Source organism: Cryptomeria japonica, chromosome 11 (assembly GCF_030272615.1).
Source record: "Cryptomeria japonica chromosome 11, Sugi_1.0, whole genome shotgun sequence".
Lineage (NCBI taxonomy): Eukaryota > Viridiplantae > Streptophyta > Pinopsida > Cupressales > Cupressaceae > Cryptomeria > Cryptomeria japonica.
This window is the reverse complement of record NC_081415.1, coordinates 495,659,140-495,684,753: the sequence shown is the minus strand read 5'-3', so window position 1 is coordinate 495,684,753 and position 25,614 is coordinate 495,659,140.

Below are 25,614 nucleotides of genomic sequence, written 5' to 3'. Positions count from 1 at the left end.
GAAAGAGTGAGAGAAGCCTTCTTAGGCTAGAGTTTGAGACTTAGTGGGTCAATCACTCACTCTCCATCTTTCGAGATGAGATCTTGCAAATTTGGAAACTAGTTTTAGGATAGAATTTTGGCTAAGTGTTGCAGAAAAAGAATGATGGAATTGGTCTACTCTTCTCCAAGCTATCCCTAGAAAACCCTTGGCATATTCAAGGTTGGTGCATTTTCTTACTTGTATGTTGGAAATCTGTTTGTAGGATTGCTTGAATGTACATGTTGTTTTCCTTTGCTTTTCCTTTGTGAAAATATTATGTGATCTTCCTCTTATTTCTTTTATACATTTTCTTGTGTTTTGGGAGTATCCAAGGCCTTCTTACCCATGGGAGGGTAGGATGGTCTTGGGGGTGGAAGGAGTTTGAAAGCCTTAGAGTGAGAGGCTCTCATTATGAGAGTGATTTCAAGGGTTTGTTTATGTGACCCTTGCTGCATAGTTTTGTTTATGCATTCGGGGGTCCTAAGGGGAGAAAATATGGCATGTATGCCTTGGGGGTCATAAGGATGTTGGGTTAAGATGAACTTATGTTGTGTTCTTGGTTGCCATGAGTTGGTTGTGATCTATTATCTTGCAGATCTCCTCAAGGTATTTGGTCCACTTCCACCCTTGTATACATCACATTTTGTGATGAAGTTTCAGCCTTGGGATGGGAATGTGTATGTTGAGTTTTTCCCATGCTTGTTTGTGTTTCCTTGAGTGTAACCCGTCTAGGACGTGATTCTCCAATCTCGGGGGTGGCTTATAGTAAGCCTAGGCTGGGAGGTGAGCCCTCCATGGTCACAATCCTTAAGACTTGTAATGCAGGTTTGCTTGGGAGAGAAGAAAAGAAAAGAAGGCTATGAGTTGATCCTAATTTCATTTGTGTTTAGTTGCAAAATGTATATAATAGGGAAGCCCTCATTTAGTAGAAATGAGAGGCTAGGGTTGAGATCTACCTATTGTAAAAGTTATCAAATGTATTAAATATACTTATTTGTCTTAGTTTTATTATGAAATAAAGATGTAAATTTATTTGAGCATATTCTTGCAAAGAAAGGAATAAAGGCATAGAGTTATTTCCTTATAGTTTTTGAGATAGTTTTTATTGATACTTTCTTGTTGCAATATAATAGGAAGGAAAACTATTTATGCCTTATTAAGTTTTGAAAAGAAATGGAAATAGTTAAAAGCTGGTAGTGTTGTTGTGCAGAAAGAAGTGTAAACCTAAATGCCAATAAAGTAGTCTTATAAAATAAGAAATGAAATATTGATTTACTTTTATAGTTTAAACTCAAGAAAGCATAGATAGATATTTTAAGGGTTATTACTGATATTTCATTTTATCTTGTTGTTTATTGATTTAATGATATTTAAGGAGAAGTTAGTTGCAGTTAAAATAAATTCATTTCTGTCATATCTTCTAAATGCTGAGAATACTTGTATAACAAGAAATAAGTAAAACCTATTTATAACTATTTAAACCAAAAGATAGCGAAATAGATATAGACAGTGAAATATGTACATTGAAATGAATCTGCCCAATGTTTTAAATCTGTATCTAAATTGTGGTATCTATTTCTAAAAAGAAAATAATGACCACATATTTACATTAAAGTACAAATATACAAAGCAAATGATAATGAGTAATCTGGAATATAAAGAAATGAGGTTACTGTACACACACACACACACACACACACACACACACACACACACACACACACACACACACACACACACACACACACACATATATATCTATGTATGTATGTATGTATATATGTTAATGTTAATAAGCTAAAAATTAGATTTAAAAGGAAGGTAAATTTCATCTGAGTATTTTGATTATCAAATAAACTTAACCTTATGTTTTTTTTGTTCTGTCCATATATATATATACGAATATAAAACATAATATAAATCTAAGTGTGTAAATTTAATATAATACTTTTCAAATAAATGAAATAAATGAAAAAACAAAATAAAAGAAAAAAAAAATAGCATTTTATTATTTTTGGGAAAGAGCCCTTGGCTTCCTCCTTGTGGGTGCGAATTCACAAGCACCTCGGGTTGCACTGTGGGCCGCGACCCGCAGGGACGGCTTTGGCCACCACTGTGGCCGTGACCCACAGGCGCGACTTCGACCGTCCTGTGGGTAGCCCCACAACGGTCGCTGCCTAGCCTCCCCCCCTCTCCCCCTTCCTTGTTAACCCTCTGTTGCTCCTCTAGGCCGCAGGGAAACACAACCCTCGACCACCTTTCACCACCATCTCCGAGCCATCCATCACCTGCAACACTCATACATCATAAAATGAGTTGAGTGATATGAAATCCTAACCCAAATCTGGGTTAGGGTAAAGTTAAAATAAGAAAGAAAAAAGATGAGAGTGTAGAGGGACTGATAAATTTATTAATCTACATAATAAAAATCACTTGAAAATCACTATTTATTTTAACATAAAAACCACTTTAAAATATTTCATTTAATAAAAAAATAAATTCATAGCACATAGGAATTTGTACCGCTAAGGGTACAAGGTTATGTGGGGGTCGAGGCTAACCCGTGGTAGTGCTGCTATCGAGGCAACATACACTACTTGTCGGTAGTACTGTTGTCGACTGGTAGCAGGCCTACCGACCAATAGCATTGCTGCCGATTGGTAGCAGTCCTATCGACCGGTAGCACTGCTACCAACCAGTAGTACTGCTATCTGTGGGTAGTAGACACTACCGACCCGCATGGTGGGACTATCCTACCACAGGTAAGGTAAATTCCATGTACATATAGATACATGCTTCAAAAGCATTAAAAATCAACATGCCACAAAACCGTTTAAACATGAAAATGATTCATTCCCTAATCTTTTCACGGGCACACACACACACACAGTGCCAAGATCCAAATTTAAAAGGAATATTTACCAGTAAGGTAAATGGTGAAATAAAATCACACAAGAACCCAATAGATAATGATTTAGGAAACAATAGAAGAGGTAACCCAAGAAGTTGATTTTCAAGAATACAAAACATACAGCAAATAGAGAAATGAACTATTTCTTTGCTATAAGCAAACATATGATATAAGCTTCACAAAATCAACAATAACATGCATTTCTTCTTCCATTCCAATCATTCCACGAGATTCTACAAGAAGATTTGCATTTTATTTTATACACAGGAAGCAACTGAAAAACCAAATTTAAATTTCAAAACAAGAAGATATTATCCAACCTTGAAGCAAACTAGCAAGCAAAATGATGGAGAATCCCAATCCTTGCAAACCAAATCGAATTCCAGCTCCTCCTTCAGAATGGTTTTACAAATTCCTCTCCAAAAATTATGTCCCTTCTTCTCGTGAATTTCCAGGAATATATGGGGAAAATAATTTCAACCTAACTTTCTAGGTTAAAAGCTCTGTCCACCAATCAGATTAAAATTATTTAAAAAGTAAATAGCAATCAGATTTCTCTTTTTCAAAAACAATTCTTTTCCAACAATTAAAATACAAAAATCAAATGGAAAGGTAAAAAGAAAAGCTTTTTATTTTATTTTCTATTTCCAATATACTTTCCTTCAATATAATCATTTAACACTTAAATGGCTAGGCAATTATTTATTTCCTTCCACAAAATATATTAATGCAACTTTACACAATGAAATAAGTCATTTAACCATTTAATCTAGCAAATCATTAATTTAATTAAATCAATAATCTCAGAGCATAATAATTAACTAATTACGCCAACATAATATAGCATCATCCATTCAATTAAATAACTATTCAGATGAATGAAAACACGCAAAACGAAGAATGATCAAATGACGACTCACAAATGACCAAACTAAAGCACTATGACTCGCATACCGGCTAGACGGGAAAGACAACCGACTGAAAAAACTCACACGAGTGTAATTGCGGGTCAATTTAGGGTCCAACAACTATCTCCTCCACTCCCATCGGACATATAAAGCACGCTCAGACCTGTGAAACATGGTGGAGTCGATACCCCATACCTACCCGGTACTTGTACCTGCAATGTCTTGCACCAAAGAACCACACGTGCATATATATATATATATATATATATATATATATATATGACATGCACACCAATGAAGGAAAATCGTGACGTTCCCTGTCTCACCGGAGTGAGTGAAGGAAAATCATCTCCTTGCATCCCATACACATGCAAACACACAACACATAAATAACGCATCACACATATAAGGTAAGAGTGTCAGTCCATGATAATGATCCATAAAATAACATTAATCATAAGAACTGAGATACTGCATAAAATCATACACCACAAATCCAGATAAAGCATGAAATAACATCGCATAAAATATGAATCAATATACAATAATGTTTCACTGAAGTCAATCAAAAATATACAAAAAGAGTTTGATCAAGGAGGGGTACTACACATTTGATGGCATTAAATCTTGGATTTTCAAATAGTACAAGGGATTTGTATAAAGGCATTGATTAGCATGTATTTTTGTGGCAAACAACCCTTGGGAGGATGCATTATTTGATGATGATGATGATGATATGAGAGGTTCTTGTAAACTTTGAAAAGGTGTAGGAATAGAGTCCACTGGAGAGTCAATTTGTTTATGGGGGGATGAGCCATTGCTAGACATGGTTGCTTGATTTTGATCTTTCTCAGAAAAATCACCTAGGGCTCTCTTTAAGAGTTGTGTAATAGAGCCACCTTTCTTTGGAGACATATTTGAATCCTTGTGAGGTTTTGACATGGTTGGGTTTTGATATTGGATTTTTTGAAAGGTATTTAGTTTTGATTTGGTGTTACGCTTTGGTCTTGAATTGGTTTTTGGTTGAATTGGTTTGACATGTTTGAAATTTGTCTTGTTATGAGTTGCAACTTTTGTTTTTGAATTGGTGGTTGTAGTTGTTGATATTGCCTTGTTGAATGATGTTGTTTTTGTTGGTACTTGATAATTGGTTGAACCATTTGTTGACATTGTGTGTTTGGTTGGACAAATTGTTGAAATTGCACCATTGGTTGTGTTGATTGAATATGTTGGACAATTGGTTATTTTGGTTGGAAATGTTGGACCATTGGTTGTGTATGTTGGATCATTTGTTGTGTTGGTTTGAAATGTTGGACCATTGGTTGTTGATTCATCATTTGATTGAACAGAGTTTTATCGAATAAAGTTTGACTTGGGATTTGGTTGAACAAGGTTTGATTTGGGGATTGGTTCAAGTTTGTGCTTATTGCTTGAAATTGTTTAATATTGTCTATTTGTGCAAGGAGAGTTGGCATTTCTAATTGTTCAATGAGATATTTTACATTAATTGGATCAATTTTTGGATTTGGACCTTGAAATTTTTGAAATATTTTCATCATTTGGGATCTAGACATCTCACTATTTTTCACTTTTTGTTCAATAATCTATGTTTCTCGAGCTAGTTTCTCCTCTAGTTTTTGTATTTGGAGACTTGTTTCATCATAAAAGTTTGACTGATATTGCCTTGTTGCTAGGTTGGATATACTTGTGATTGTCTTGGATTAAAATTGGATTGAATTGTGTTATTCATTGGATCAATCGTCGGTTGATATGTCAAACTTTGTTGCATCATTGGAGCTTGGAACTTTGTTTCAATAGATATGTCACTATGCAATGTTTTTGGGATTTTTGATTTTTTGAAATGATAATGATATGCAACTAAGTGCAATGATAATGCAACTTATGTTTTTGTTATTTTGGAATTTTTGGAATGACAAGGGTATGCAACTAAGTGCAACCTAGATGATTGACAATGCAACTTATGTTTTTGGTCTTTTAAACTTTTTTGAGTGATGATGGTATGCAACTAAATGCAGTCTTAGGGAATGATCATGCAATCTAGGACAAGAATGTAATCTATGTTTTTTATTGTTTTTGAGGTTTGGACAAACTCTTAGAATGAAAACCTAAAGATGTGACCCTTAGAAAATTGAAATGAAGTCTACACCTTACAAGGACAAAGGACAAAATAAATAGGACAAATTGACAATGTCTCACCTATACGCTTGGATACTAAGCTAGGTTTGACAAAATGATAATGACAAAAAGGACAAATTTTGGACAAGGTCAAGACTCCCTAACAACAACTTAGGGTTTAATCTAAAGTTTTGATTTTGCAAGTTTGGCAAACCTAATTTTGAGACTAAATGCAAGAGAAAAATGGTAATGACAATGACCTAAGGATATGATATGACAAAATGATATGAATGGAAATGTTTGACAATGTCAACCTAAGAAAAGACCTAGGGTTTGGACTATCCAATGACAAAGCTATTGTGATAGGGATATGTGAGGACCAATGAATTTGGAAATGCAAAGTGCAACTTAAGCCAAGACCTAATTTTGGGATGATGATAATGCAATGAAGACTTAGGAAAATGATTTTAAACCTAAGTGCAAAATGAGGACATTATAAATGAAATGGATTAAAATGAAGAGTAATTATTATGTCCTAAGACCTAAGTTTGGACTTTGCAAAGCCTAGCCTTAAGTGACATGAATATTGAAACTAGGTTGTCCAATGTCTTGAAAAGCCATGTTTATAAAATCTTTGCAAATTGTTGGATGAATACTTGGACAAAAATTGGTTTGAACTTTGTTTGGAAAATTTAAACTTGTTTTTGACTTGTTGAATGTTGCTTGAACTTTGAAAGTAAGGTTGTTTAGGACCACTTGTGACAATTGTTTTTAATTCAACCTTTAACAAGCATAGAAGACAAGATGTTTGTTTAAATTTGACCCAAGACAATCATGCACCTTCAACAACAAATCCTATGGCTAACAAGGACAATAGTCATTGGATCTCACTTGGTTTCCCAACTATTCCTACTCAAAGTGGATACTTAGATGCTTGACCCCACTGGCTCCACTCCACGACACTTACTTCTCTGAGGCAGCCAAGCATCATTTTCCATGAAAACTCCCCATGGCAAACTTTGTATCTCTACTAAGAGCTGTAAAAGTGTGAGATGACATCAGAGGTCCGACCTCTTGTACCAATGACTAGAAGGTTTTTGGTCTCTAAGCACAATTTTTTTTAGTTAGGGCATCCATTCAGGTGGATGTAGATCCGACGAATTTAATCATCGCTATGCCATTCCAACACCCGTTGTCTACAACCTTTGTTGCATCCATAATTATTTAGAGTGGTTTGGAAGAGCTTGGCCTTAGCTTGTAACCACTTCGGGTCATTCCCTCTCACTCGGCTTTATAGGCTACTCGGGAGGTAGGGCCTCTAAAGGTTAACACATACAAATTATCTAAGAAAACATGGCAAGCACTTGCTCATTAACCTTAAGAAATTGAAGTGTGAGTTATCCTAGAAATCACAAATGCTCACTTTTTGATAGAATTCTTTGACCGTGTCCTGCACCAAATGCATTAGTAGTTTATGTTTGGTCTTCTCCCAATGAATGCACAGGTGTTGTACAAATAATCAATAATAAACAAAACCTCTAAGTTGAGTAGAAAAAGCAACATGCAAGCAAAAAATAAAATTGAAACATGCAAACTAAAAAAAGTGATAGGCAAAAAAGAAACATGCAACTAAAAAATAACATGAAAAAAGCAACATGCAATAAAAAAGCTACATAAAAATAAACAAAAGCAACATGCAAGAGAAGAAAAGAAACATGCAATGAAAAGGCTTCATGCAAATAAAAGAAAAGCAACATGCAAGAGAAGAAAAGCAACATGCAATGAAAAATCTACATGCGAATAAAAAAAAGTAACATGCAAAAGAAGAAAAGCGACATGCAATAAAAAAATCTACGTGCAAATCTAAAAAAAAGCAACATGCAAGACAAGAAAAGAAGCATGCAATGAAAAAATATACATCATGCAAATCTAAAAAAGCAACATGCAAATCAAAAAGCTTCTTTATGAATCACCTAGTTAGACTATGTACAATTTGTTAGCAAAAATGAAACTTAATTAACCACCTAATTAGATCTATGTGCAATTTTTTGCATGAAATGAAACTTAATTAACCACCTAATTAGATCTATGTGTAGTTTGTTGTATGAAATTAAAGATTAATCCAACACCTAATTAGGAACTAAATCAAATTTGAAGCATTAACGGAAATATCAATCCAATCCTAATTAGGAACTAAATGCAAGTTATTTGTTCAATTTTAAGCCTTTGATCGATTAGCCTTGCAACAAGTATATTAACTCTTCCGAAACCTGCACGAAAATAGTGATGAACACAAAAGCCAAGCAATTTGGTTTCCTGGAACTTGTATCTGATAAAAAAATCTCACAAAAAGCATTAAATTAGATGCATGTTCATCTCGGGTTTACCAAAAAATGTAATTAAGAAAATGGAAATAAGCATCAAAGCACATAAATTAGCTAACCACGAAAGCTAAAATGCAATGATAAGAAATCCTAATACATGCAATAGAAGAAGGAAAAGCAAGATTTCAACATAAACATGTAAACCATATGAAGAAAACTCCTTCCTTTACCTCCATTGTTCTCCTTTCTCTTGCAAATAGCGGATTTGTGTGGATCTCACCTACAAGTGCAAAAGCATGAAGCGAGATTGATTTTGACAGTGCGAGGATACTAGAAGTGTGGTTGAAAATGATGAAAAAAGGATTCCAATTTATAGAAAATTTGACGATTGACTGGATGGCCAAGATTGATTCGAGACTAAAAATAATCGACGGACAAGATTGAGTGCACAATAGAGTTGCCATTGAAGGAAGGATGATGATATAAGAAAGCAAATGGGAAGATATTATGAGAATAAATAATAAAATATTCAATTATCTTCTCATAAATACCAAATTAGCAGGTTGGAAATATCTCCTCACAAAAAACAGATTTTTGAAGATGAACCTCATTTTTTAATTTAAATTTTTTTAAGATTAATGAGATATTGCCAAAAAGATTGATTTTTTGAAAATCAAGGAAATATATTAGTTTCCAAATTCAAAAATTAGGAGGATTTATCAGATGATTTAATAATTAAAAATTATTAAATATCTCCACATAAGAGGATAAAATGGAAGAATAAAAAATTAAGAAAAGAAGGAAATAAAGATGAATTAATAAATAAAATTTATAAATTATCTTTATTTTGGAGGAAGATAAATATGATAAATTAATAAAATTGATTTATTAATTTATTTCTCATATTTATGAATTAGTTAATTAAATAAAATGAATTTGTTTAATTAATGGACAAAGGGGACAAATAAATAAAGTATTAAATTTATTTATTTAGGACTTAGAGGAATTGTTAGTAAAAGGGGGTTTAATTAATTAATTAAACCTAAGAGGCACTATGCACATGATATGTTAAAAATAGGAGACACAGGCGTTGACCATTTTTTAGTGTCTACATTTTGCCCCTCTTTGAGACAATGCAATTTTGAGCATTGTTTCAAAGAAAACTGAACAAATGATTCACGTTAGTTTCACCAATTTAAATGTAATTAGGAAAATGGAAATAAGTGCCAAAGCACATAAATTAGCTAACCACAAAAGCTAAAATGCAGTGAAAATTTATCCTAATACATTCAATTAAAGAATGAAAGAAAAACACTAAAATAAATACGCAAACCATCGCAAGGTGTTTCCTTCATTGACCTCCATTGTTCTTCTTTCTCCTTCAAATTATGTGGATGTCACCTACAAATGCAAGTGCAAATGAAAACAAGTTGATGACAAGATGAAAATTGGAGCATAAGGATACTCGAAGCATGGTTTATTCCGATGAGAAAAGATTGATAAATTTATAGAAGATTGAAGACAAGATTGGAGAATCAAGATGGATTCAAAAAGATGGCATAAAGCAGCTTTTGATTGGGCATATCTTATTTTTTTGAATTTTAAATTGAGATTAAAGAGATATTTTCCAAGAAGATAAATCAATAAAATCAGAAGTTGACTGGTTACTTCTATTTTCAATTTTTAGGAAGATATGATAATGATTTTTGAAAATCATATAAATCAGATGACGACATACTTTCCATTTTTGAAAATTGGGAGAATATGAGAAAATAATTTATTTAAATTGGATAATGATTTATTTTAATTTTTAAATCATTTTCTTGATTTATTGCCATTTTTGAATTTGGATGAGGATAATTAGAAATTAAATTAAAAAAAAATAAAGATTTGTTTCCATTCTTGATTTTTGGAAGAAGATAATTAATATTTTATTAAATAAATAAAAATTATGGTGAAATAATTAGCTAATTAAATAATTTAAAGAAATTATTCAATTATGAGGAAAATGAAATTGAATTTAATTAAATAATAAATATTATTTAATTAAAGTAGGATTGAACTTAATAAAATAATAAAGATTATTCAATTAATGTTAGGAAATGAATGATTAATAATGAAATGATTTAAATTATTAGAAAAATAAAAAAATTGAATTAGAAAAATGACACAATGTCAACATATGATGAAAATCAAATGCAACATAGAAGACATGTTAAAAATTAGGTTAGCAACACATGAGTGATGACCAATTTTGAGTGTCTACAATATCAAATCAAAGCATCATATTCATTTAACACAATCATGAAGTAAAGGTTAGCACCACACACATCATCATATTCCAAGATAGTAAATCACACCTACTAAATAACATGTAATCATGAATGAATCAACATAAAATCCTGACATCTTGATCATGTCCTAAATATGTCACTATCCACTTTTAGGAGCATAATGTATTAAATAACATCATAATATATCTCAATCAAGAGGAATTCAATCATCAATAAGGAAGTCATAAGCACACATGAGAATCATTAGCATCTAACATAATTATCCTAAGAATGATTCCCGGAGGGGAATTACAGTCATTTATTTAGTCATATATTTAGTCATTAAATTAGTCATTGATTGTTGTTAAGTGGCCATTTATTTAGTTATTGTAATCATTAATTGTAGTCAATTGGTAGTATTTTTAGTCATTTTTATTTAGTAATTTCTGTCTGGTTGGTAGTATATTTAGTCATTTTTATTTATTGGTTTCCATTAATTGGTAGTAAATATAGTCATGATATGAATAAATTATTAAATACCATAAATTTTATTAATGCAAAAATAACAATATTAAACTTGAACTAGAACATAAAAGAAAATAAAAATATTACATATATGAACAAGCTACAACATGCTAGAATTAAAAGATTGATTTAACATCATAATAAATAAAGGTAATTTGCAAAAAAAAAATATAATGCACCATGATAACTAAACAACACATTCAAAATACTGCATAAATCAGTGAGCCAAGATATCCAACAACTAGTACATGATAAACATGATCAACTATGTCATTTTTTGCAAATATTTTAGTGGTTGTCGTGTGAAGGTTCCCTCTTTTTCTTTCAGACAAACAACTCCATCTATTTTGTCTTCATAAGCAAGGGGTATGTTACTTGTGACCTTTAAAATGTTTACATTTGCTTCTCCTACTCCTTTCAAGTTGACTCCATGTATAATAGATAGGGAGTGAAACCATCAAATGGATCCAACATCCTAACTTTATCCCCTTCTTTGAGTTTATTAATACATTTCTGCAAAAAGAAAAAGAAAAACACGCTATATTAAATAGGTAATGGTTACCCTTGTTTGCATAATAAAACAACCATTACTTACTTAAATAGTACTTGCATGTGTTTAAAATAATTGCAAAAGAAAATTTTCAAAAATAATTGCAATGATTCTATAGCTGAAACAAAAGACATTGCAACAACTCCATGAATGCTATAGAAAGATGTTGAAGCATTTACATGAAAGCTATCAAGAAATGTTGTAGAATCTTCATGCAATATTAGATTGTCAATAGTGAAATGAAAGAGTATGCCTAACATAATGGATAGTGAAATAGAAAGCTAATACTTGATAGTGATAAGGTTCCACTACATCATGTCATCGTAAAAAAACACTTTCAAATTTTTAATGAAGTTAATAGCAGTAGTAACCCCAATAGAAAGTGCCAATACATAAAGTATTATGAGATGCAACAAATAAGTTTTCAATCATGTGGAATGGTTGTCCTTAACATTCATGACAACAATTAGAGGGCATAGTGACAACGAATTGAAAATTATGACTATGGAACAACTTTATAGATAAATAGATCAAGACAAAATACTTGGACAATAGATGGTAACATCTAACAACCATATAAAAAAGAGAAAATAAGACATTGAAGAGACTTAAAGAAGGTACATGTAACGACAGTCCATGCGGCTATGAAGCTATTAAAATGATCTATGAAAACTAACTCTAACTGGTTATTGCAGTTTAGAGGAGGCCATTACAATAGCAACAACAACAGATGGTGGAATCACAACATCAGAACACATTGTTGATTGTTCTACGGTTACATTCAATGTTTTAGTTATCTATTCACTATTCTATAAGCTTGTTCATTATTTGGGATATAACAGTCATTAATACATGAAGGGTTTCAGAATCAAGGAAAAGTAAAGTTTTAGAACACTCACCTCAATTTCAACACCGCTACTACTATGAATATCATGCACATACTCCTCGAATTCAGCATAATCAGTGTCAACATTGTCTCAAAGTTGTGTAGCTTTTCAGAGAGCTCCATTAACAGATTCTTTTCCTTTTCATTTTGCTTTCATATAATTTCTTTGCATGTGGTTTAATCATCATGCAAAGTTAATATAAGTCATGTAAATAATGCAAAATCTATTAATTTTTGTCTACAAAAACTGTTATATTACCTCAACTTCAACACAACTATGATTGTGCTGCACATTCTTGTCCACTAGTTCATCATGATCACTATCGATATTAGTAGCTTTGTTGGCATCAAGGCATTTTTGTTTTCATGCTAATTTGATAAAATTGCTCTGCATGTGGTTTAACCATCAAGCAAAAAAATATATCCAGATGAGGAGTAATTAATTTAAAAAATAGTCAATAGAGCCTTTCCAAGCATAAAAATTCTTGAATACAGTCAACTTTGTGAAAGATAGTATAAAGAATAGAAAGAGTCAAAGATGACTATGTATGATCCAATGGTCATAGCAGTCTAAATCTTCTTTATAACAACAATACCAAGGAGTTACTATGAAGGCTTTTGCAATCATAAATCATAGGAATGCCCAGGTTGCAGAAGATATGGATTATAGCATTAACAAAGGGCATAGATCTTCAAAGATATTATTGCAGACCTCTACCAATAACAAAAAAAGGGTTTGTCAAGGCAGTTATAACCTACGAAGGTAGTGATATACAAAAGAAATAAGAAAAATCCCTATGAAAAGTCATTAATAGTCATAAGAGTAGTGTTCTGAAGGAGTCTACAATCAAGAACATAGACCCATTCATTTAGGAGTATGGCATTTTTCAAGATAGAGACAATGGGCATGGAGGAGTCTTCTACAATATACAGTCCATGTAATTCATAGAGGTACAATACAGATCTCAAGGAGAAGTCCACTAAAGTGTCAAGTCACTGTCAGACTTAATTTAGAGCCATGTTGAGACAAATAAAAAAAAATTGTGATAAAAATCAAAGGGGGCCAATGGTATACAGAGCATGACTTAAAGAAGGACTAAAGGATAGTGAATACATTATCAAATACACAGATTATTAAAAGGAATAGTGAGGTCTCTCAAACAATCATGATACCAAAATATTGTTCAAGGTCAAGAGCTCAAAGTCTTGAGTAGATTTAAAGGGCATGAGGACAAGAAGAAAATCATCACCATGAAGGAAAGAAAATTATACAATGAAAGGCAAGAATCTTAATAACCATAAGGAAAAATAATGATCACAGTACAACCATTCATAGTCAAGCAAGGACATAGACCTTCATTTGCAAATCAATCACAACTCATAGAGATAGAAGACATGAAGAGTAAAGGACAATGAGTTTGGAAGGAAACTAACAATAGCAAGTTTGTAGTCATTCAAAAGGATGCATCCACAATAAGTTACATGGGCAACATTCATGGCATTCAAAAAGATCATAACCCTCAACGAAAGCAATCCACAAGGGCATATTTATAGTATAGAAAAGGGTTTCAGTCACAGTGGGCATTTAAAGTAGTTTGTCCTTTAGCTAGTCAAAGATTACCTAAGACCAAGATATTCTTGCTTGACAGCTACATGATTAAGACTCAAAATCAATCAAAGCAATCACTATGGTTTATGAAGATTCGGTCTGTGACAACTTCAAGAGAAATTATTAGAGAAGAGTCTTAGAGAGTTCTTCCTTGATAATAAAATAAAATAAATTTTTACTTTATTTTGGAGGGATGCTGAATTCTAGAAGAGGAGAAGAGTTCTAATGTAGCCTTTAGTCAAAAAGAGAAAATAAAGAAAGTTTTATTTTTGCATGGAGGTTCAAAATTTGAAAGATGCCTTTACCACATGATACCATGCTTTGACTATAATTATTATTAACTTTTGATTCGAGCTATGGAATGAATTTGAAATCTTCACAAGTCAGGAAAGCCCTAGTTTCAAATAATGAACGAAACCTTAATGAAGCAGTTTGAAGAGGTTTCAGTCTTTTAAGAAGTAAAAAATTCTTGGCGACATGTTGCTCATGGTTCTTACACGAGAAAGAGGCTAAGGTATGCCATTTTCTTCTTACATGCGTCTATTGTTCTTAATTTCTACTCAATTCTTTTCTTTGTGAGCCAAGAAAATTCCATGCATATGGTGTTAAGATTTTTTAGTGGAGTTATTTCATAGTTGCTCATATAATGCATGCACAAAGATAGCCATTATAATTTCAAAGAACAGATCATATTATATTTATAGGGTTTTGGTTGATATTTGTTGGTCTTTGTATGTCACAATGGTATATTTTCATAATATCATGCATGTAAAAGATATTGTCACTGTGTATTGTGAGGAAAAGATTCATAAACTTTGATAATCTTGTTAACACAAGGACAATACCTAGATACAAAGGGTTTGGATAGATATAAAGGATATGTAAATTAAGAGAAAAGGAGGTCTTAAGAGTGCCATGAATATGACAGAGAGGTCAAGGAAGATTAAGGGTTAAACAAAGATGTTGCAGGTCTTAATACAACATTTCAAGGCATAGCTATGGCCATGAAAGACACAATATATAGCAGTCAAGTATAAGAAGAGATTAAAGTATCCTGATCATGGTTCCAAGGCATAGTCACAATCATACTAAGAGCAACAAGATTGAAATAAAAATGAAGTAACATTGTTGCAGTCACAAATGGTTATAATAGTGGTAGATATAAACTTTATGTTTGTAGTCACTTTATGTTGTAGTCATAACAGTGAGGGAACTCACTGTCAGAGAATAAGGCACATTCATTTGGAGAAGATTGAAATTTTTTTAAGATCTCAAATAGCCAAGCATATCATGAAAGTGAAGGCCTCTACTCATGAAAGAGTAGTCAAAGAAAATAAAGTCTTTTATACATGACACAAAAGATCAATACTTAGATTAAACAATCTAGGTCATAGAAAGTAGTTACAATAGTTTCAAATAGAGATATCTATCACACAGGCCACAAACACAAAATATCAGACCAAGTATCAACAAAGGTGAATGATCAAGAGCTAATCACAAAAGGCACACTGTCAAGGCACAAATGAAAAGACCTCAAGATGCAAAGTATTATCTCCAAGGTCAGTATTAGAAGCCCTAGAAATCAGATCATGAGAGATAGCAAGCAACAAGGTGTGCATCAAATGAGAAGATGCACAAGGCATATGAAGATACTCAACCAAGTTTTGTATCAAAAAGAAAATACAAAGAGCATATGAAGATACTCAACCAAGCTTAATGCCAAAAGGGATCCAAAAGGACATTGATCACAACCACAATGAATGAAGATATTAAACACATCAAGAAGATATTCAATAAGAGAAACACCTAAGCTTCATCCATGAGCAGTCTCGTTAAGTAGCAGTCATAGTGGGCATTTAAAGCAATATGTCCTTTAACCAATCAAAGATGACCCAAGACCAAGATATTCTTGCTTGATAGCTACTAGATTAAGACTCAAAATTAATCAAAGAAGTCAATATGGTTTATGGAGATCTAGTTTGCGACAACTTCAAGAGTAGTTCTAAAAGATTGTGTTTGGATCAATATGAATAGAGTAGTTCACTTTCAAAGTGATCAGACACAGTGCAAACATCCATGAGAAGACTTTTACTAGTCAAAAGGGAAGTGAATAATGTTGTTGATGAAGGTTATAAGATAGTAAATTGAAACCTAAAGACAGTGCCTTTGATTGCAATGTCACACTAAAAGGTAAAGAGCATTCATTATCAACTCAAAAGAAGGCATGAAAAACCTAAATACATTGGCATAAAGAGAGTAGTCATGTTACATGCAAGAAGGATAAAACCATAAGTCATGAGAAAGACAAAGGAAACTCAGAGCAGCTAGAAGAGTCTCAGTCACAGAGTCAAAGAGGCTTAATACAATCAAAAGCCCTAGAAGACCTTGATACTATTATCAAGAGAAGGAATTGTTATAATATTAATTAATGCATACCAAGTTCAAGGAGAGTGACATGCATAAGTCATAGTATGAAGCAAAATAATGAATGTATCATTGCCACAAGACACCATGTAAAGTCACAAATACTCCAAGAAATAGAGCTCGAGACAAAGAACAATGACAAAAACTTTACACAACAATTAGGAGACAGTGTTCAAAGAAATGTATAAAAAGACTATGATAGAAAATATTATACACCAAAGCAACTATAGCATCTTTGTGACATAATACAAAAGACTTGTCATAATCACATGAGGCCTACAAAATCACCATACATTGATAGAGAAGTCAATAATGCAGTTCAAGACCTATAGCAGAGCAAGAAGACAATACAAGAAGATAAATGACAAAGTCATCATATGTGCGACTCATAGGCATGCTAGGGTAATCTCAATGTTTAAGGTTCATTTATCATTTAGTGAGGAAACACACATAGTGAGCAAACTTTTACCAATCATATTGTAGTAGCCCTTAGTGGTTAAAATGATTTGGTTTTATAAATATGAAGCCATAGACCCATAATAAAAATCATTCATGGTTGTTATGCAATCACAAGAAGAAGATGCATAGTAACATCTCAAAGAGCACTGTATGATTGGAGATTTAAAGGAAAATACAAGAGAGAATCATGGTGACTCTGAATAGAAAGACAATAAAGACCTTCAAGCCACAAAGATAGTCCAAAATTGTGCTTGCAGACTAGTAATGACAAGATAATAGTCCATATAGGAAAATCAACACACTACAAGTCATAAGCTTAAGGAAGACAATGAAGAGCCCATTATGAATGACTGAGACATTAATGCATTGTTAGTGAGAGAAACAAGTTAGATGTTGATAGAGTATGGTAAAACAAAATATAGTCAGAATCATAGGGAAGAGTTTCAATGAAGATATCAGTGATAGTTGAAGAAGACTCTAAGTGGCAACAACAAGATAACTAGAGGGTTTAAACATGTAGATTTTGACAAGATAAAAGACAAGAGCCTCCAAAAAGCCCTACAAATTCACTGTCAAAATAACATAGATAAAAAGGTTTGAACCTATAGGCACATTTCATAGCCCTAGATCTAGAAGAGGAAAGACTAGAGTCAAGACAAGGTTTATGACATATTTAAAGAAGTGACAAATGTTTGGGCATTGACAATTACTGTCAAAAGAAGAATGGGTATAAATCAATAAGCAATCTGAAGCATGGATTCATCCACAGTTCAGAACAATGTAAGAATAGAGGATACAACTATGACATCCAAACTCAGAGGTAAAAACAATTAGCCCTACAAAGAAGCAAAGACAGCATGGGTAAAAGATATTTGTAGGGGTAATAAATTCATAAAGGCAGCAATCATAGACAAAGATATTGAGCAAAATAGTTGTTGATTTTATTCCATCATGCAAGATCCCTTATCCTATGCCTCATAAGGTATAAAATTGAGACTTGAGTTCAAACACAAATCATTGAATCATACAATATTTCATAATTTTGAGCAACCAGTCCAAATAAATTTGAAAATCATGCAGTATAGAGCATACAACTTTAAAATACAATATAAAGATGATATAGTTGAGAATCAAAATATTGAGGGATAGCCTCTTACCTAATCTAAATTTGTGGAATTGTGGTCATTCCATGCAGAAACTATAGGCTTAATAGAGGTATCCAATTGTGAAACTTTCTCAATGAGAATATGTAAGCAACTCATTATATGTTGGTACCCTTCATTTGAGTTGACGTGATTTGGAGAGGCTCTACTCTAAATTTGTCCATTTTGGCCTGCAACCTGCCTCAACCAAATGTATATTCAACCCTCACATTATCTCCCACTCTCTTGCCTATGTTACTCTTTGTCAAATATTCTTTGGAACACATACTTACTTTCAATGTCTCCCACTACATGGGAGATAGAGTGGAGTCAAACCTCTCTTTTCCCTCCATGATTTCTTTTCTATAATTATATCTAAAATTGTTCATCAGAAGTCTAATCTTGTGCTTGTAATATTTTCTTGAGATTTGTCCACCAATAGTGTCAAAGGCATTTTCCACACTTCATAGTGTATGTGGGAAAAGAGGTTCAATGAAACTTAAATTGTGAAAATATTCAAAGACTTGCCACACACCCATGGGACTCTTGGTGCAAGTTATGGAGCTATGAGGAATAGCTCAACTTCCCAAGGATTGTTCCATGGTTCTCTATCTCACAAGGTCCCTCAAGCCAATGCCTTTTCTCTCAGATCACTGAGCAAAGTGACTTAGGGATGACGAATGCAAGAATGAGGGATTCTTTAGATCAAATTTAGTATGAATGCATCCTATTTATGCATGATTCTAACAAATGAAATAAACTAGATGATAAGATGACAAGGTTAGTAAAAATACTATCCTAACATGATATATTAGTTATGTGATTTAAGCTAAGATGATAGAAATGCTCTAAAATGATTATTAGATTTATTTCTATTACAAAGAGAGGCTAAATGCTTGCTAAAATTGAGTAGAAGTATGATGCTAAAGACTTGGATTCTTTTGAAGAAGGAATGGGCTCTATTTATAGGAAAAATAAGGTAATGGATGGTCAAGATTGAATGATCTTATCAAGGGCCATGATTGAAAGTTATCAATCCATGTTTACAATTCTCACCAATGAAATAGAGCCCATTCAAATAGAGAATAGTGGGCTCTCGACGTGGCCTGCGTATCCACAATTGTCACCAATGAAATGGTGACAACTGTCAACATAAGACTGATTGAGAGGAGAGGTAAGAAGCATTAAATGCTTGAGAAGACCTCATGGTTACCTTAGGAGGTAAAGGTTAAGGTTAGGTTAGGGTTATCCATTGGATAAAGGTTTTACCCAAAGGATAAACTCTTGTGCAAGGGTTAAAGGGATAACCATGGTTAAAGCAATGAATGCTTGATGAGACCCCTGGGTTAGATGAGGGTTGAGTTAGGTAAAAAGTCTCTAACCATGCCACTAAGGGCTAGTTAACTATTAATGGTTTGAAAGACTTTGGGGACAAATTTGTAAGAGTCCTTCCAAATTTGGGGGTATTCAACAAGTTAGCTTGTTGAAGGCATAAAGGCTTTAATGCCTTTGGAAGAATTTACTCCAAAATTGAGAAGTGACCTCCTCAAATTTAGGGAAAGGGGATAATTGAAGGGTTTAGGTTAATTGATTAGGATTAGATGGGTTCTAGAAGAATTTAGGAAGAGGGTTAGGAGGCAAGTGGGTGAGGGATAATAGGATTTAATTAAAATAAAATGCTTTATTTTAATTTGGTTGTAAGTGTGGAGTTTAAATAAATTAGATTTATTTATTTGGAGTGAACTATTTAATTAAAAGTAGAGAGAAGGTATTTAATTAAATAAAATGATTTATTTAATTAAATGATATAAAGGGCTTAAGTGAATTTAAATAAGTAAATTGAATAATTTATTTAATTAAATAGAGGAATGTGGATGATTTAATTAAATTAGATCTAACTAAATAGAGGAATGAGAATAAAATGAACATTAAATATTCATTTATGAATACGGTCACTTTTATACGTCTACATTTTGTCCCTCTTTGAAGTGACGTGTGTGCACATGTTGATTCAAAGAAAATTGATGTGTTGTCAAAATTTGATCAGTGTGATGTCGTATATTGAGATGTTCATGTCGTGCCCCAGATTTGATAAATGAAGTTTCAGATTTGATGAATGATGTTGATAATGCCCCCTCAGGAGATGAATCAGAAATTTGAAAAGTTGATTTGATTGGATAAATTTCATGGCATTTTAAAAATTTTGTCTGTTGAATGCGTTAATTTGATTCATCTCTCGATAATGATGTTTGTTAGGGTTAGAAGTGAGACCACGAGCAATTTACATGTTCCACTACACAACCCTAATTTCTATTGACCCTATAAAAAGGTGAAAAGGGATTTTATTTGTATCATTTGTGCTTGTTCACTTTAGAGAAAGTGACATTTGGAGAGAAAGACAAAATGTCGGTTCCCCATGCTTCTCATCGATTCGAGCGCGTTCGGAGGTATCGGAGGCCCACCATGTATGGACCATAAGTAAGTTATCAATTTTTGCCCCTTTTTGTTTTTCGTTTTGTCATTTTTAGTCATGTTTTCCAATTTTTCATGCAGATTTTAACGATTTAGCGTGTAGGGTATGTACCCTAGCGCATACGATAAAAAGGGTAGCGCGTAGATTTTTAGAAATTAGGGTAGCGTCCGGGTTGGGTTGGGTAGCGCATAGGTAGGTTAGGGTAGCGCATCTAGGACTTTTAGCATAGAGGGCTAACAAGCTAGCGCTTAGGGGGGGAAGGGTAGCGCATAGGTGAAACCTAGCGCATAGGGTCAACATGGTTGTGCATGGGTAGAATAGGATAGTACATAGGTGAAACCTAGCGCGTAGGGTTAGGGTTGCAGCGTATGGGTGGATTAGGATAACACATAGGGTTAAAGGGATGGTGCAATGGTAGAATAGGATAGTGCATAGGTGACTTTTAGCACATAGGGTAAAGTCGGCAGCGCATGACGGGATTTGGCTGGCGCATAGGTAGTAGCTTAGCGCATAGAAAAAAGTTCTTAGCATGTAGGCAGAAAATGTAGTGGAAATGAGGATTTGTTGAGGGGTTTTTGAGAAGAATGAAGATAGGTTGGGGTAAGTAGGTGTCGGCCAATTTTTCCTAGATGGGTGCGATAGTCGACCTGCATGCCTGCTGTGTGTTGTTTTGAAAAATTGTTGATGTCCGATATGAGTTTTGATATGGTTTTTGGATATGGATTTTTGATAGATAACTTGATTTGATTTGCATTGTTTCAAGTTGATGTTGATCTGGTGTTGATATGGATTTGATATGATGTGGATTTTAATATGGATGTTTGATATGAACTTGATTTGATTTGTAGTGTTTCAAGTTGATATGAATGTGAAACTTGATTTGTTTTTCAATGTTTCAAGTTGATATGGATGTGATGTGAATTTGATTTGATGTGAAACTTGATTAGATTTTCAGTGTTTCAAGTTGATGTTGATGTGATGTTGATATGGATGTGAAACTTTAGTTGTTTTTCAAGTTGATATGGATGTGAAACTTGAGTTGTTTTTCAAGTTGATATGGATGTGAAACTTGATTTGTTTTTCAAGTTGATATGGATTTGATAGATAACTTGATTTGATTTGAATTGTTTCAAGTTGATATGATCTAATGTTCATATGGATTGGATATGATGTGAAACTTGATTTTTTTTTCAATGTTTCAAGTTGATATGGATATGATGTTAATATAGATGTTTGATATGATAGTGGAACTGATATTGGACATGTTTTGCTTATGAAATGAGCGGCTTGGGGTTGTGCAGTCGCGAGAGAGGTTTTTGAGACCATAGTCTTTGATATCACGATTAACACAGGAAGACCGAGATATTATTGAGAGATGTGGACTATCCTCTTTGTTAGAGATGCCCCAGTATATCATTAACCGAGGTTTGTTGATAGCTTTGGCCGAGAGGTGGCATAGTGACACCAACACCTTTCATTTGGCGACAGGTGAGATTACAGTGACACCTGAGGATTACTACCAGATTTTGCGGATTCCTGTGGTAGGTGCAATTTTGCCATATGATCAGACCGAGGAGGGTGGTACAGAGGCTCTTTGTTGGATATTACAGGATGATATGATTTGTGGATACAAGATCCCCTGGCAGGAGTTCATTGATTTGGATTATGCTCCTCTACCATTAGTGTTGGTAGGATTTATAGGTGATTTCTTATGTCCTGACCATAGGTCGAAGGGACTAGCAGTGGGATGTGGATTGGTCTTGGAGGACATGGTGATGTAGGGTCGTCAGTTTGCATGGGGGTCTGCTATGTTGGCCCACTTATACAGGGACTTGCATCAGGTGGTCTACTTGAGATATGGGACTCTATCAGCTGGGGTTACATTGATACAGGTGTGGGTGTGGGAGCATATTCCTGCAGCGAGGCCACTTACAGATAGAGACAGGCCTTTTGGGTGCGCTTATGCTTATGGATATAGAGGGATAGTTGTCCAGCATAAGATGGGCAAACTAGAGCATTGAAGGTGAGTGCTTGATGATATTCACACGGTCATCTGGAGACCGTATATGGATTGCGAGGTGTGGGTAGAGGATGGGATGGAGATGCCTTATGTCTACATGTCTCGATATTTGATAGGTCAGACTCCCTTTGTTATTGAGACATTCCTGTATAGCCGAGTTTTGCGGCAGTATGGATGATAGCAGGGGGTACCACAGGGAGCATGCTTGTATGCTCGACGGAGGTAGGATGTGCTAGAGTGGGGACCCACTATTGATAGCGCGACAGTGGTTGAGGAGTTCTTTCACCTAGCCAACCAGATCTGAGATTATGCCTATGGGATAGTTGATGCAGGTATGACTGATGAGTTTGTAGCATTGTTTGTGGCTCATGCTGTGGCCAGGATATTGGATCTAGTGGAGATGATTCCCACTTTTGATGATGATGAGGATGAGCAGCCCGAGATGCTAGGTAGATGTGGAGAGGAGGGAGAGGAGCTGGAGGAGGGAGGTGGGGATGGGGGAGGTGATGACGGTGGAGATGGTGGAGGAGGTGGCTGAGGTCAGCATGGGGATAGAGGGAGAGGAGATAGAGGTGGAGCTAGTGGTGAGAGAGGGATATGAGTTGAGAGGGTAGTGCGGTGGGTCATGGAGGATAGAGGGAGGGGAGGTTTGGCTATTGGAGCTAGTGGTGGTGGGTGAGTGGGGGAGGTGAGAGAACCTATGGGAGGGATAGATGATTTTAGGTGGCTGGCCCAGGGGAGGAGGTCAGATGTTTTACCCCCACCAGCGCTGAGGATAGGGAGAGGGACAGGGGGTACCACTACACAGGTACCCCTGCAGATTCGAATTCCCACACACCATGAGGATGCTCAAATTAGATCCTTATAGTTGTCAATGCATCATCTACAGACATAGTTGTTGGTGCATCAACGTTAGATTACGCAGTTGACTGCTGAGCGTGATACCATTTTGGAGCGCTTGGGTCGAGCGGAGGCGTGAGCAGATAGTTTGGAGAGAGTAGCGACTGGTGGCTCGATGAGAGACACATTGAGAGAGATGTAGTACATAGCCAAGGAGGCTGAGTAATACCGATGACATTATGAGGATCTTGTTCCTAGGGAGCACAGAGTTCCTAGTTTCACGGCGATGAGATCCAGTCATTCCAGGGAGACTGGTTCGAGGATAGAGAGTAGAGGCGTGACTGAGCCTACTTGTCAGGATCCACCTGGAGATCCAGGTGCTGGGACATCTACGGCGAGACCGTCACCTTTAGGAGATAGTCATACCTCAGAGACCGTGTCTCTATTGTATTGTGATCATTTTGTTGTATTTTGGGACAGACATGACATATTTTGTACTTGATCATTTTTTAGATATATATATATATATATATATATATATATATATATATATATATATATATATATATATATATATATATATATATATATATATATATATATATATATATATATATGCAACACCGTTTTATTTGATCCACATGTGATGTTTTTGATGGATGATGCTTTCTATATGATCTTGATGAGTCTATGATGATGGTGCAATGCTTAGACAGATGCCTGTGATTTGATATTTGATGCATGATGGATGATCTATGAGATGTATCTTGAAAATGAGATGTATGATAATGATAATGATGTGAGATGTATCTAGAAAATGAGATGTATGATAATGATAATGATGTGAGATTATTTGTAAAATGATATGCAACTAGTTGATCATCCTCATTCTTTCGTTTGTCATTCCTGTATAGTCACATGTTTTTTTTTGTTTTTTTTGCTTTCTTTGTGGTTATCATCATTGAGCAGTGATTTGTTGGGATATGTCAAAAATTTATACAAGCATAATGGTATAATTGAACCATAATGACCTGAGAAAAATTTACATGATTTTTTATTTTGCAAGATGGCACAAGCATCGAGGTATAATTGAACCAAGACGACCTGAGTGCGGCTTGCATATAAATTGACAAGATTAAACTAGTTGTATGTGCAAAGTGGAACCATGTCTTCAGTGATATGCTTTGAATCACATCTCGAGACAAGTATTTGCACAGTAAAAGTGATCACCTCACAGACAGAAGACTAAAAAGATATTGGAGTCTCAATGACTTTCTCTAGCTCGATGCATCATTGAGAAAAGGGACAGGATCCAATAATTCAAAAAAATTCAAGTGCAAAAATAGTCAAAACTTCATGCAAGATGTAAACATTTTATATTTCAGAAAATCATCCATCATGTGTTGTGAATTTGTTTTAAGTGATCAATGTTTGTTCTCTTGATTGTTGATTTGTTTGTTGGACATGATGCTCTTAGTCTACTGCAAGTTTTGACTTAGGATGGAATGTGGATCAATGTTGCCCCTAGCTAAATTTACCTCCTATCGTGGATATGTACAGTGATTACCAAGCCATGGTGGGATATGATGAAATGATTTTTGGATAAACCAAGATAGTGACTACACTAAGTATATCCTAGATAATATTGCTTTGATAAAGTGTTGGGCGATGGCCGATAGTGCTTGACTATGGATATAAAAGTTCAAGAGTAAAGATAGATAAAGGAGTTGTCCTCTCACAATAGCGCATGTTGCTAAGTTTTCACCAGTTGTTTTTATTGTACCTTTGTATTTTGCTTTTTCTGATTTTTTTTTGTAGTTTTTGATTTTTTTGATTTTTTGACTTTCCGTGCATTAGATTGCTCAAGTATAGTATTTCTTCAAATGGATGTTGTTAGTTGGTTCATCGAGAACATCTCCTTCTGAAGTTGTTAGCTAATAGGCACTTGCTCCATAGGCTGATATGATGACATAGGGACCCAACCAGTTAGGTTCAAATTTCCCTTTCTTTTCCTGATCCTATTGATTTCTGGGATTTGCTTTGAGTACTAGATCACCAATTTTAAAAAGCTGAGGGATGACCTTGTGATTGTAGCTTCAGGACATGTGTTGCT